At 38.6% G+C, this 14901-nt stretch overlaps 1 long non-coding RNA gene across 1 annotated transcript in view; it reads left to right on the top strand.

Moving 5' to 3' along the window:
- LOC131547365 (uncharacterized) overlaps positions 1–9914 on the top strand; it is a 53987-nt gene extending 44073 nt beyond the window's left edge. Inside the window, exon 4 of the long non-coding RNA XR_009272913.1 lies at positions 8840–9914. This is a non-coding gene — a long non-coding RNA (uncharacterized LOC131547365). The remainder of the gene's footprint in view (positions 1–8839) is intronic.
- Positions 9915–14901: the final 4987 nt, after the last annotated feature.

Here is a 14901-nt window from a genome sequence, read left to right as displayed (position 1 = left end):
TCGCTTTTTTATTTGCTTGTCTAATTATTGTTAGGGTCAATGAATTTCTGCAAACTGTCCCAAGGCTCTCTATAAAGTGCCTTGAAAGCTATGTGTGGTACTAAGGTGAGCAATTTGAATTTCATTTTATTGGTCCTAGTTGGTGAAAGTAATTTTGTATCAGCTAATTGCATTTGCTGTTAATGCCAAATTCCACAGCATTCAAGCTCTGCAACAAAAGAATGCGAGTCCATCAAGTCTTTGAGCCATCATTCTTAGCCATCAGACAAATGTCATCACTTTTAGGTGACATTTTTAATGCGATATGCAGCTATTTTGTAACGGAACACAAAAGATTGGCGTTATGAAACATGCCACTGGAAATGAGATCATCACACAGAGTTTTATCATCAGCCACAAGTGCATTTGTAGCGTTTGAAAGTGTGATCAGAGCAGCCCTGTGTAAGTACTGAAATAAAGTTCATTTTCGAATAGGGAGGGGGCATAATCCCCCATCTCATCTCCTCATGGGGTCATGGCTCACACCTTCCTAATAACCTTAATCTTATTACACACACACACAGGCAGAAAAAGTTATCCTTCAATATGAGGATTTTCAGCATGAGACTAATGCGGCTTACAATACATTCATTACTGCGCCCAGCTAAATGAAAAATAACAGTGAGATAGCCTCACTGAACTCACGCATTAAATAATATTAAATATTAATTATTTGCAATGTCAGTGACTTCGCCAGTCACCCTTCCTCTGCGTTTTGGCCTGCAGAAATAGAAGCAAAGCCTCTAATCGGTTGTGTGCGTCTCTAATGGGTTAAATGTGTGTGTCTCTAACAGGTAAAAAATCTGTGTACGATTGTTATGGTGGTGGTAAAATGTACCCTAATTGGATTCAAAACCGTTCACACACAAACAAAAAAAATCAGGTAAACACTTAACCTTTAACATTTATACTTCTCACACATAACAAAAATAAAAAATAAACATGAGGACATGATTTTGGGAAGTGTATTTAACTATTTTTAAACTTTTTCTTCATGAATTGTGAATATTATAAACAGTTTTGTAACTCTTTTTTTTATTTGTAACTAGCCATTTAAAAAAAAACATTTTAACGTTTCAAATAGAAGTAAGGAAAAACAGATAGCGACAGCAAGCGCAAGATCATGGGTTCGATTCCCAGCAAAATGAACATGCATGAACTGATAAAAATGTACGCTTTCAATACAGCGTAAGCCTCTTTGGATAAAACCATCTGCCAAATGCATCGATGTAAATACCCTCTGTGCAGAAATATGCAGATCAAACAATAGCAATATTCTGTACCCATATTCCACAAAACAAGCCAACACTCTTAAGGCATGTCCATGACCCTAAATGAGGGAAAAAAAGTCACAAAATCTCAAAAGAAACACCATAGATTGATCACTATTTACAAAATTCAAGAAACAAAACTGGTCAAATTGACCTGGAACCTAATCAATGAGTTAAATTAATTGCAATTCTAAAAATACTGTGGTTAGAAAAAGGTCTAAACAAATATCTGATCCATTAACAATAGCAATAAAACCGAACACCCTTGGTACAACAGGGGTCTCGCAGAGATCACTTAATTAACAATCACAATTGAACTCTGAGCATCCGAACTGTGTCAGGGACTGGAATACGCTGGAATTGTGACTCTGTGTGTGTGTGTGTGTGAAATGGCTATTTAACATGCCCATGAGCTGAGCAGCGGGGTCTGAAGACTGTGTAATCTCATTTAACCCTCACTACACAACACTAATTAGAGCTGACACGCTAACAACACACACCGAAAAGCCTCTCAGCGAAAAAGTCAACACCAGCCAATGACCCAGCATGCTTCCCCTCACTCTGCCCCAAACCCCTGCTCTCCCCAGGGAGGAGGCGCAATTTTAGCCTAAGGATAGCAGGGAGCAGCCCGTCCCTTAGCAGGGGCCTCCCCAGAGCCAAATTAAAGCTCTTTGGTCCCTTTTTTTCGTGAGAAAGGGTCAACGTGGTACCCCACCACTTTTTGAGTGTGTGAACGTGCGCTGGCGTGTGTGCGTAACAGTCGAGCGCCTCCTTCTCTCTCTCCTGGCTCCCAGCATTTGAAATGAGGTCATCATTGTAAAGGAGGTCTGAGTGGATCAAAGCCCCCTACCTACACCTGCCCTTTTCTTCCCTCCTCGCTCTCTCTCTCTTTTCTCTCACTTCTCATTTATGTCTTGAAGTTTCCTATTGACTAGTAGCTTCTAAGGAGCCCCCTGATGCCCTGAGATGCCGGGTCCTCTAAAAAGCCCCCACTAAATTTTGCTTACCGCTATATTTTCTGCCAACTGGCTGAGGTTAAAATTGTGGGAGGGGAAAAAAAATCCACCCACTAATTCACTTATATTCGATTACCCACTCTGGGTTTTTAAAATGCATTTTTTTTTAAATGAAGCAGGCATTGACAGAAGTGATGAGATGGGCCATGTCGCAGATAAGGCCTCTAATCAGCATATTTAACTTTGCCGTGCGTTTTAAAATTGTGAGGGTTTGGAACGACAGAAATGCACATCCAATATCAGCCCACACTGAGGGACAATAACCCACTATTTTGATGCAAATCAAGGGACCCATTAATGTTTAAATTTATTTCAGTCCCATCCAGTAAAAGAACACATTTATTTCCTGCAAACCCAGATAATTACTTTGCCACAAAATGCATATTCCATTAAGTCAGGTGAACATTGTTTATTATATTTTGTTTTGTAGGGTTATGATAATGCAATTTAAGAGTGAATGACATTCAGACCATTACACATGACGAGAAAATAAGTGTTAAAAAACAAACCAAAAAAAATCAATTAAAAAATCCATAAATGCTGGGTAAATGTAAATTTAAGTTCAGCTATAATATGAGTGCATGGCTTTGTAAAATACTTGCTTCCGTCCCTCAGTTCTTTAAGCCTCGTAATATTTCTACAGCTACAGTATAACGCCATGATAATCTTTTCTTTAGCTTGACGCTCGGGATAAAATTATGCTCTCATTACACTGTCCACTAAAAAAAGAAAAAAATCCTGTCTTAGTAAAGCATGCTAACACAAAGCAGCCAATCCTTTAGAAGGCTTTCACAACCAATGCATATATAAGGACAATATTACACGAGGAAGAGTCTTCTAATTGACTTACTGCTGAAAACAACCCACACAAAAATGGCTCCAACATGAGGCTGAGATTTATTTGAAAGAGAGATGGATAAAGAAGGACAGCTTTTATTTAAAGATGTTAGATCATGTGCTGTTAAAAAGGGGCAGTTGTATGAAGTGATGCCTCTCATTCGTCAAAGTGACTGAAACTGAATATGTTCAGCATAGAGTCGTCAACCAAAGATGAAACACACCGCATCATGTTGCCAGCTTAATCATAAAGACCGAAGGTCTTTTAATATTGCTAGGTATATATTCCAGATACACAGGTACACAAACACACTGAAATCCCTGAAATGCATTTATGTATTAAAGGTTTTCCTGCACCACAGTGATTAGTTGTATGTGGGCTGTAGGGACTGTATCTAAAAGACTGAAATGTGAAAGTATCTGAATTTTCTTCAATCCATTTGACTTATTTATACATGTGTCTAAAACTAAATTATATAGCCAAATTAAATAATGTGCATTATCCTTGTCATTGTTCTCTTGTCATTCTCATTGGGTTATTATATAATGATGACACAGATTCAGATCAGTGGCTATGTAATCAATTAATTATTGTTGAACATAAAAGAAAAAAGTCAAAAGTCAGACTGGGTCCCAAAACTCTGTCACTTCGGTTACCTTTACAGGCTTTATTTGATTTGTCTGTTGCTGTATATACAGAAAAATGTAAGAGTCATTCATACACTGCCACGCAAAACTTGCTGAATTGCTGCTCAAGTAACATTTCTTATTATTGCCAATATTATAAAATGATTCTTTGATAAATGGAAAGTTCAAAAGAACAGCATTTATTTGAAATCCAAGTCTTATATGTAACTTTATGAATGCCTTTACAGCCACTTTAGATTAAATAAATGTGTCCTTGCCGAATAAAAGAAAAATGGCAATGCAAAGGAAAAACAATTACTGAACCCAAACTTTTGAAAGCTAGTGTACAAGCAAACACACAAAGTCTCAGACAGTCAATTAACAAATAATGTAAATATTTGATTGTGTTTGTCCCATTTATTGTTAGAGAATATACTGTAGACTGTGCGTGTGTGTGTGTAAGCATACAAAGTAATAATGAATATAATTCTGTACTGACTGTTATACATAACTAATTAATGAATATTTCAAGTAGTATTTCTTCTCTCTCTGCCTCTGCCTCTCCCACACACACACACACACACACACACACACACACAATTATTACAGCAACACAAAAGATCCAGGACTAGGTCATTTGACAACAAATGACAGCCAAGAGGATAGCCCAAAATAGTTTGGCTGCATCAGCAAAGCGCCATGCGCTCATATTGCCTATTCCCTTCCACCTCCTGACACAATGGAGCGGGCAGAACCCTCCAGAGAGAGACAGAGCAATAGAGAGATGCAGAGTGTGTGAGAGAGACTGAACAAAAACACACAGTCTGCTCTCCTCCACTCCAGAATACTAGCACAGCAAACACGTTCACTCCATCCACAACAACACCAGAGAATCACGGTGCTTCCCCCAGTCCTGCACACGGATTCTATATCATCCTGCAATTATGAAAGGAGAGAGCAGTTTAATTAGCTTCTCTGCCTCCACCTCTAACGAGGATTTAATTAACAAGGAGGTTGGCGTAATTAGCTGGAGATGGGCTCCTGATGCTCGCACAACACTTTTTTTGTTGACACTGAACACTTAGCCTTCAAAACACTCCCTCTCATATACACACACATATGCATTATTAGACACAAGCTGTCGTTGCCTCTCTACATTTCTGCCTTCATAGATACATTATTAAATGCCATATCTGTATCACCATCTACATTCATGGAACACAAAAAAAAAATTATACATATTTTATATATTAAATAATTAAACTTCTCACAATAACAAATATAAAAACCTTCAGTTTAATATTTCTGTCCTCACAGATGTTATACTAGCAAATACACCTGTAGATTAACAGAAACATAGGCCTATATAAATATATTCATAAATATATACATCCTCTTTAATCCTGTGCATGTGCTTTCACTGACTTCACACACACACAAACAGATACGATCACTCACAAACCCATGCATACACACACACACACACACACACACACACACTGCCCCTGGTGACAGCGTAATGGATAGGATCTCTGTGGAGGCGACTGTCAAACCCGACCACCCTAATCAGAGCGTCAGAGAGGAAGATAAAGGAGAAAATAATGAGTGTCGGGTCGGGCTTTTCAAAGAGCAACAAAAGAGCCCAGGATCAGATAGACCAACACAATGTTGAGAGCAGGAGGGAGGAGAGGAGAGCAGGAGAGGAGAGGAGAAGAGAGGAGCAGAGAGGAGAGGAGAGACTTGTTCAAATCATCTCATTAAAAGTGAGCCTGTGTGACACTGAGAGATTTGAATCCATCTAATGTGATATTGAAGCCATAAGCAATTCACTTTGACTCTGTAGGACTGAAAGCGCTGGAGACTCACCTGCAGTGTTATAAGTGTCAGGGAATGCTACACACGTGATTTGGACTTTAGCACAGTATTTTGCCTGCAGTGACAAGCACTTCAACTGCGTCATCACTGCTGTTACATTGCAGCAATATATCTGTACTGTTTTGCTTCTAGCTAGCAACTCTTTACTGTAAACTCCCCAGTGGCCATAAGTTATAATGGATGGCTGCCTGCCGGCCTTAATATAAAATGGACATCAAATACAGATGACTTGACTGATACTATGTTATTAGGGATGCATATCAGATATCAAAATTCAGTTTGATTAGAAAAGCCAATAATTATTTTTATGCTATGGCCACTAAATGAGTTACAATAAGACTGCTGATATTAAAGTTCAGTACTATTTTGTGTTAAAATTTTTTTTTATATTTCTACAAGTGTAGATGATTACATTTAATGGGGGTGTTAATAAATTATTAACTGAGTTATTAAATTACTAGTGTTTTTAAAGATTAATAGGTTAGCGTCAGTTGACGGCACAGGTAATGTAGAAATGAGCATGAACTATTCCATTTCTAATATTGACCAATACCAATAAATGAAAACAAATACAGTAAATCAATAGAAAAAAATAGAATATCGGACGATAACAAGATATACTGTGCATTGCAAAATATTATCATTTGCACAATAAGCATAAATGGACTACATAATATTGGTTTCGTCAGATAGTCCACCTGTATTCTGCTATCCCTACACATCCTCTTCTATTTTACAGCCCTGTGGAGCCTAATTATCAGCCGCACGCTAATTATTGCTGCCTCATTTAGCTGAATAACAACAATCATTAGAAATACCCCAAACTGAGCAATAAACAACAGCAAGACCCGCAAAATAACACCATCACTCTCAACTGTTGTGACAACCTGTGAGCAAGTGTTGAACCGGCACCCCCATTGCACTGTGGGAAAATCAGCACTGTGATATTGATCGCTCCAAAGATTAAATGATAACAGGTGGGCATCCAAAATACTAGAATGACCTCAATCAGACATAATGATCAATTGAGACCTAAAACCACCAGAAGTCCTAAGAAAGATCAGTTGGATGGATGTAAATGGCACTATATATATCCACATACGATACGATCTTTCTGGGAACAGCAACCTGTAAAATAATGCAAGTTGACTTAAACGTACATTATTTTTCAGGTGAGGTTGGTGGGAGTGACTGGATGAAATGAGTAAGTGGTGGCCAGCGGCCGTGTGAACTCCAGATGAACAGCAGAGCTCCACTGTAAGTCGAGCTGACGGAAAATAGCCCCTAATTAAAGACATGACAGCCAGCACTATCATATTCAGCCACCTGCTTAATAATACACAAAAATTAAAGGGAATATATACCGCCCCTTCCCTTCTCCCATTCATATTTAATAACCTGATCACCTCCCCTGGGAGCTTCTGGCTCATTGGAGAAGAGGGACTATTTGAGGGTAAGTTATGGCACACCTGCACAGGTAAAATTCATGCTGGTGCAGGATAAAGTTAATTTTTTGGCATGTAATGTCTGATAAACTTTCTAATAGTGACAGGCAAGGAGAATTTCGAGAGGAGAGAGGGGGAAGGAGAGAGCATGAAATTAGGAAGCCGCACACAAAAAGCAGGCAAACTCCTTGGCAATTTCTCCTCTGACAGAGATGGGTCATTATCTGATAGATTTCAGAGTCAGTTCCCACGTTATTGTTCAGATAGACAGTAACCACCCTAGAACAGCCTGGGAATGGGATACTCAACACCACTTCTATCATCCATGAGAAAACGTTGAGAAACTCGGCACAATAAATCAGCCTGAATCACAGATACAAACAGCCTTTCACTGCGAAATCACACACAGGAGATCATTTTTGTCTGAACTGGGACTGTATCAATACCTCTGGTCATTATTATGTATATCCATATTTAAGGATGCATAATATAGTGGCTCAGGTGTTATTAGAGATTTTTAGTGGATTCAACTGGATTTAAATTTTTAGTATTTTATTTTAAATTTTTTGGACAAAAGTGTACAATTTCAATATTGACAATTTATTGGTTATATCAGCGATGCATTCATATTGAAATTGTGCCCATCCATATTCATTTAGGCTGATGATACACAAGGCAACTTTTTGAGATATTTTGCAAGGCAACTTGCTTGGGGACTTTTCCATTGAGAATGGGTAACAAATTTCTTTAGATAGGTCGTGGGACCTGTGTCTCACCTGGTTGCCTGTTGACGGCAATATTGCCCAAAGTTGCCCGAGAGCAACATTGCTCAAAAAGTTGCCCTGTGTCTCATCAGACTAAGACTTTATTCGTCAGAGAAACAAGTATGCAGCCATTTTTAGAATTTAGAACTTCCGGTACTTCTGTAGAATCACTGTTGAAGAGTAATTAACAGTTAATGAAAGTTATCATGTGCATTGTAATGTTCAACTCGGATGTAATAACAAATGTCAGTAGTCCGGAAAGATTTTAAAATGAGCAGTTCATTCATAAATTTGTACGGCCTTACCTTCACGCTGTGGAAGTAACTGTAAGGCATGATGCTGAAAAGGGGCGAAGCTACATATGGTCTATAGGATACGAGTATAGGATATTTTTATTATTCAGAAGCAATAAAGTATTTACAATATTTTTGGGTTCATTAAAAGTGTTACAGTAGTATTACTCAAGTTCAAGCAGACTGCATCAAATTCTTGAAGAGCGAAGTTTAAACTGCTTGAGGATCAGCTATCTATGCATCTCTGATATTCCTGTGGCCAAAATTACTTCCTGTGGTGTGCAAAAATCTCACAAAAGTGCTTCTGGGAGAAGAAAAACAGACAAATCAATATAGCTGGCAGGGTCTTTAATTTGAAAAGGCATTTCTCTGGATCTTACTGAGGAGAATCCGTCTCTGGGGATTTCTGTAATGCCGACATTCTCTTATGTTTGGGTTTAAGACATGTCATATTCTTTGTTAAAATACAGGATACATGTGCCACAAGACAAGGTTAAAAAACATGCACACACAAAGATTTTGGGGAGGCTTGGGTCCACCCCCTCTCATCTTAAAAATCCACATAATCCCATCAAATCACATATTCACACCCCCACTACACTCCGAGAGGTGAAGAAACATTTGTTTTCCTCCTAATTCTGCCTTTGTCCTTTCATTCTCTTGTTTATCCAGAGACGTGCAGTAGACGCAGCAGATTTGCGAATGCGTGGGCAATGGAGAAAACAGCGCTGATACCCGATCTGCCCGGCAGCAAAAAGGTGACACTTAATCCTGACGTCAGGCTGTTGACCCTTAGCAGTCACCTCACTAATTCAACATAAATAGTTAATGACGGCCTGCATACACACATCTTATGTAACCAAACTTGACAAATAAGTGGGGAGAACCACTCAAGAGCAAACTACTGGAAATGAGAGGCAATTTTTTCCACCATCGCTCTCGTGTTTGACACCTGCAAGTCATCACGGTCCATCGTGTCCATGCATTCACCAAAATCTCCACTTCTGGGGTGTTTTAACCACTGATACCACTAATATCAACTTTTTACTAATTCACCTGTTTGCCTATATTGCCAACTTGCAACGTTTAAATATTTAGTTGTACGCAAATTACTTGAAATGTAATCCTACATATAAATTGAAAATCTACAAATAATGAATAAATCTTTAAGCAAGTCTCATATAAAGAGTAACAACTGGAATAAAGTGACAGATGGTTAGATTACATCAATGAGCAAATTTTTAGGCAATACTTAGACATTATGATACTTTAGACTAAACTGTTGCTGGCACTGTTGTACACTATTTAAGAGAGAGAATGTTATAAAATTTAAAAAACAGCTTCTTAGTGGCAACACACGTTCATGTGCGCTCCTCACATTCAGATACATTTCCTGAAAATTCTTTTTTTTTTTAAATCTACTTTACTACTAAGAAACAATGTAAAAATGTATTTTATGGTCCAATTCTCGCCATTAACAAACAATTGACTTTTGCCTCAATAGACTCCTAATTTGCTGCTTATTAATAGTTAGTAAGGTAGTTGTTAAGTTTAGGTATTGTATTAGGGATGTAGAATATGGTCATGTAGAATATGTGCTTAATAAGTACTAATAAACAGCCAATTTGTTATTAATAGGCATGCTACCAATAGTGAGAACTGGTCCCTATACTAAAGTGTTACCGATAACTCTTTAGAAGAAGATCTCAATTGTTAACAAGTTAAAATGAACAATTAATGTATTTTTACAGAATTTATTCATCTTTGTTGGTCATTGTTTGTTCATGTTAGTTCAAATTAAGTAACGTTAACAGATACCATTTTTATTTAAAAAAAATGTATTATTAAATGTTGTTACATGAATAAAGATTACCACTGTACAAGTCTTGTTCATTGTTAGTTCATTTTAACATATTTTAACAAATATGTTAATGTATTACCAAACTTTTGTATTACCAAGCTATAATAGATTTCATGATTACCTCTGACCCTGGACCACAAAACCAGTCATAAGTAGCACGGGTATATTTGTAGCAATAGCCAACAATTGTATGGGTCAAAAGTATTATAAAATGTATTTTATGCCAAAAATCATTAGGATATTAAGTAAAGATTATGTTCTATGAAGATATTTTGTAAAATTCCTACCTTAAATATATCAAAACATAATTTTTGATTAGTAATATGCTTGGCTAATAACTTAATTTGGACAAATTTAACGGCAATTTTCTCAATATTTTGACTTTTTTGCACCCTCAGATTTCAGATTTTCAAATAGTTGTATCTTGGCCAAATATTGTCCGATCCTAACAAACACTTATGGCTGGTTTTGTGATCCAGGGTCGCATTTATGCATAATATTTTAATGGAAAATGCACTCCTTACCATTGACAGTTAAGTGTGGCAAAACTGCAACTGTAAGATACATCAACCATAAGATAAACTTAAATTCATGGCTATTCAACAGCTGTTTACAAATTTGAAACCTGCTTATTGGATCAATGAAGACAGATGTCGTAATATGACGCTACACATTTATTTCTGGAAAGCTTATGACTTAACAGCTAGGCTAAGTCTCGTCTTTCAAACTTTTAGACCATAGAAACCATTCTGTGGTTCTACAAAATGTTCTTTATAGTGGAAAAAGGGTTTTCAGATTATTAAAATGTTATTGACACCAAGAAAAAACTGGTTCACTGAAAGGTTTTTTGTGAAACTGCTTCTCTATGGCATCACTGTGAAAACACCCATTTTAAACCTTTATTTTAGTGCAGTACAAACTAACTAGTAGCTACTAAGCCCTTAGTGAGAAGTTTCCTCAGTGTAAGACCTTATGGACGGCTGGTGCAACCCTACCCTGTTCATCATCGTGGCTAATATCTCACAGAGGGCAGTGACAGTCACGCTGTAGGGCAGACTGCAGGTTTCACCCCTGAACTTCTTTATGAGTGTGGTATTCCAGGCGACTGATTCTGGCCCATGCTCTGATGACTAATTGATTGGTGTTAATCTGCAGCTAAATGAAATATTCAGTTGATTCAGGGAAAGGCAGACAGGGCTTGATGGGTCATGTGACCCTAGAGGTCATGTGATAGGGCTGCGTGAGAGAACTCATTAGCTGGCCTGATGAGCAGCGGGCTGTTGGCTCGTTAACCCTGCACAGGATTGGTTTCACTCCCAAGCCGACCTGGTCACAATCCCGAACGGTGGAGGGAACAATACGATTTTTACTTTTTTCTTGCTGAGCTGGGCTGCCCACAGTTATCCATGCAGTTACAGTTAAACTGCTCAAGCTCCCGAAAACAAATTATAATGTCCTTTTGTCTCCTCAGCTCCATATTATTATTACATGGCCACCGTCCATACCTTGACACTTGAACGCGTACACGCAAACGCCTGCCCGCCGGCCCTGCCCCCCACCATTTCATCTGCGGAAATGGCCCTGTGCTCTGCAGCACACGTAAAAGTGCACTCCAGTCTTTCAAAAACACCTTCACTTTGCTCTCAGCGGCAAAGCCTTTGAACTGCTCCTTTCAAAAATGCTGCCCTTGTAGCCATGAATAATATTTGCCAGGTGTTAGAGAGAGCGAGTGAGTGAGAGACGGAGAGAGAGAGATGGAGAGAGAGAAAGGGAAGAGCTGTCTAAGGTCCTGGTGCTTGAGGTGGAGGGAGCAAGAGGCCTGCTTATTAGTTGTCGTTTATTGGTTCCTTGACACACACACACACACACACACACACAAATGAATACACACACACTCTATTACACAATCACACAAACATGCTCACAGGTACACACATAAACAAGATGAAAGATGAAAGGCCTGGCTTTTCCCTATACCTTTAATTTAGAGTTTAAAAAGGGGGAGTGTAGAGAGCTGCTGAGTTACGGTACATGTATAAATATAGAAGAAGCCACATTAAGGATCTCTGCACACTTAAACAATTATTTTACTCTTTAAAGGGTTCATTACTAATAATTTTGCATTACTTATCTCTTTGTTGTTATTAACAGCCCAACTGGCTCATGACAATAAATAATTTTGGCTATAGTCAATGCCTTTATATGCAAGAGAGATTTCAGTCAGACCAAAACAATAATTTTAAATAGATCATAGATAATTGAAATAGATAACAATTTATTTTTGTGCTTGCTCTGAAATACAGAGGTGACGCATTACGTGTATTTAAAGCTTCAAATAATGAATGGATGAATGAATGAATGAAATTAAATAAAATTCCTTCCTTTCTGTTAGGTTTTAGAGAAAGTGATTTTACCATAATTTAGGAATGTTGGGGAGTCAGTTTAACTCACAATAGTTTTTAGTTGTCGATTATTGCAATTGTAATAGTTGTAATAATGGCCACTTTAATAAAAATTAATGACAATTTTGTATGATATCCATAAAAATATTAATTAAAAGAATCACATTTTTTGTCTATGAAAAGGTACTTGAGACCAGGGGCGTCGATAGACCATTTTTAGCAAATCCTTAATGTGTCAATGGAGATTTCTGCAGACTGACATAAGAATTATTTTCCCTGATAATATTTCAGCAGTCATGTCATGCGTTTTCCATCAGCTTTTTAGAATATGAACTAGCGATACTAGTCAACAGTCAAACTGGTTTGCAAAAAGGTCGGAAATTGTTTGCAATTCAGTTTGATTCATTCAGACAGTTCACTTGTGCATTGAATCGTTTGCAGTAGTTTCTCACACTAAACAGAAACGGGATATTTTAGAAGTCAGAAAACAAAAAGAGTGCTGGATGAGGTGGATATTTACCTACAATCCTCCGCTGTAGGAAACAAAACTTGCAAATGTCTTTTAACATTCGAAAATCAATTAAAAAATAATCCGTTTTGACTGCTTTCTCAGGACTTGGTAGATGCTCATAATGAACAAAAGAGTAAACCGATAAGGAAACAAAGAACATGAGCAAGAAAAGACAAAGATGGAGAGAACGTGACATGAGCCCAACACCATCACCCCCCACCCCACCCCACCCCCACTTTCACCTGTGTATTGTACGTCCAGGCCATATTGAAACCCACCTCTCCTCTCATACTAGCTCAAGGTGGCTCTCATGAGCTAAACACTAATTGAAAGCTCTGGCGGTTTGAATGTGAATTCTGAGAGCGATGTTTGAATGGCGTCTGTCCTTGGGTTCAGCTTCATGAAGACTGAGCGAAGGGCTGTGGAAGGCTGTGTCTGTGCGTGTCCTCAGGTTGACGGTTTCAACCCACACACTCTCTCAGTCATGTGGCCTTGACTAAACTTCCATTATACGACGCCGTGACCCCATAATGAGTTCGGTGCCCCGGCCTTGAGTGGAATATGCACCACTGCACCATTGTGCACGGGAATATAGTCTCAGATGGGCTGAGAATGCCACAGCTTCAGTCCGCTACCACAGGTCCCTCCAGAGTCCAAAGTGAGGAATTATGTTCTCACGATCTACTAAAATACATAAACATGTGCTTGGACAAGCGAGGCCCGCGTCAGCGCGCGAACGCCAACGTATTGGCGTACCTCTGCATATTATCAATCTACTGTACAAGAAAATACATGAGCAGCTCTTTTGTCTTCTCAAGGCCTGAGGAGCAAACTTGCTTACAGCAAGCACACAATCACGTAGCAGCACAAACTTTGCCATACGTTAGAATGGAGACCCAGAGTTATTCTACAGGTCAGCAGTAGAGTGATAAACGCTGGGCGCGCACATCTCTCAGCCATTGTTACCTACACAATAAGATGCTGTGCTGAGCTCTGCCATAGAGAAGCTTGAGGTAATTTAATCCATTGTGAATACCGATAATGACAATGTTTATTTCAGATGGAGACATCAGTATTGACTGTAACGCAGTACAAAATTGCCATGCACCACAGGCCACACCAAATAGAGCTGCCATCCAGCTATGCAGAAGAGCAGAGAGCGTGCATTTGTGCACAATTGTGTGTGCGTCGACTATAGTCCATGTTATTTTTCCGTCTGACAACTGCTCTGTGGCGCCATGAAAAGGGAACTACATTTTGCAGTCTATTAGTATATACTTACAAATGTAAACCAAATGAAACTAAAATGAAATGCAGTCTCAAAGTGGTTTTATTTGTAAATTACTTTGGAGAGCGCAAGATGATGAAACACAAAGGAATTTTACTGCAGCCACAGAAAGGAGGTCTCACATAATACGGAATGGACGTAAATTAATAAAAGTGTTTATTTCTGATAGTGGCCACATAAAATAGAAATTTATTTCTATTGCATTGCAGTCAGCGCTTGTAAGTCACCCTGCTGATTGAGGTGAGCACTTGATCCTATGTAAATAGTACACACACACACATCAAAAATAAAATTGTAAATAAACCATACCATTAATGGAAATAAGAGCACGAGGGCTCTGAATAGGTCCTCAACGACCGCGATTTAAGACAAGAACACAATGTGACAAAAATGTGAGGTGTTTGAGGACGTTATTATTATAATTTTTTCCTCCTATAACACTTTTGCACACTCTCGTTCCTCCCCCCGTTTCACTCTCCCATTACCCACAACCCCCCTCGTTCCTCTGAGAGATGCACCTGAATAGGAATAGCATGTTCTTTAGATTTGCATCTGCTGTTAGGCACTTGCTGCATCACAGGCTCTGAAAGCTCCCTGAATGGAAGCTCTTCAGCGAGCTGCACACCTTGTTCTGCAAGGCTAATTAAGGCCCAACAATTAGCCATGCAGGAA

The sequence above is a fragment of the Onychostoma macrolepis genome, chromosome 09 (genome assembly GCF_012432095.1).
Source record: "Onychostoma macrolepis isolate SWU-2019 chromosome 09, ASM1243209v1, whole genome shotgun sequence".
NCBI lineage: Eukaryota > Metazoa > Chordata > Actinopteri > Cypriniformes > Cyprinidae > Onychostoma > Onychostoma macrolepis.
The sequence above is the reverse complement of the archived record's forward strand: the minus strand, read 5'-3'. Positions and strand labels throughout refer to the sequence as shown.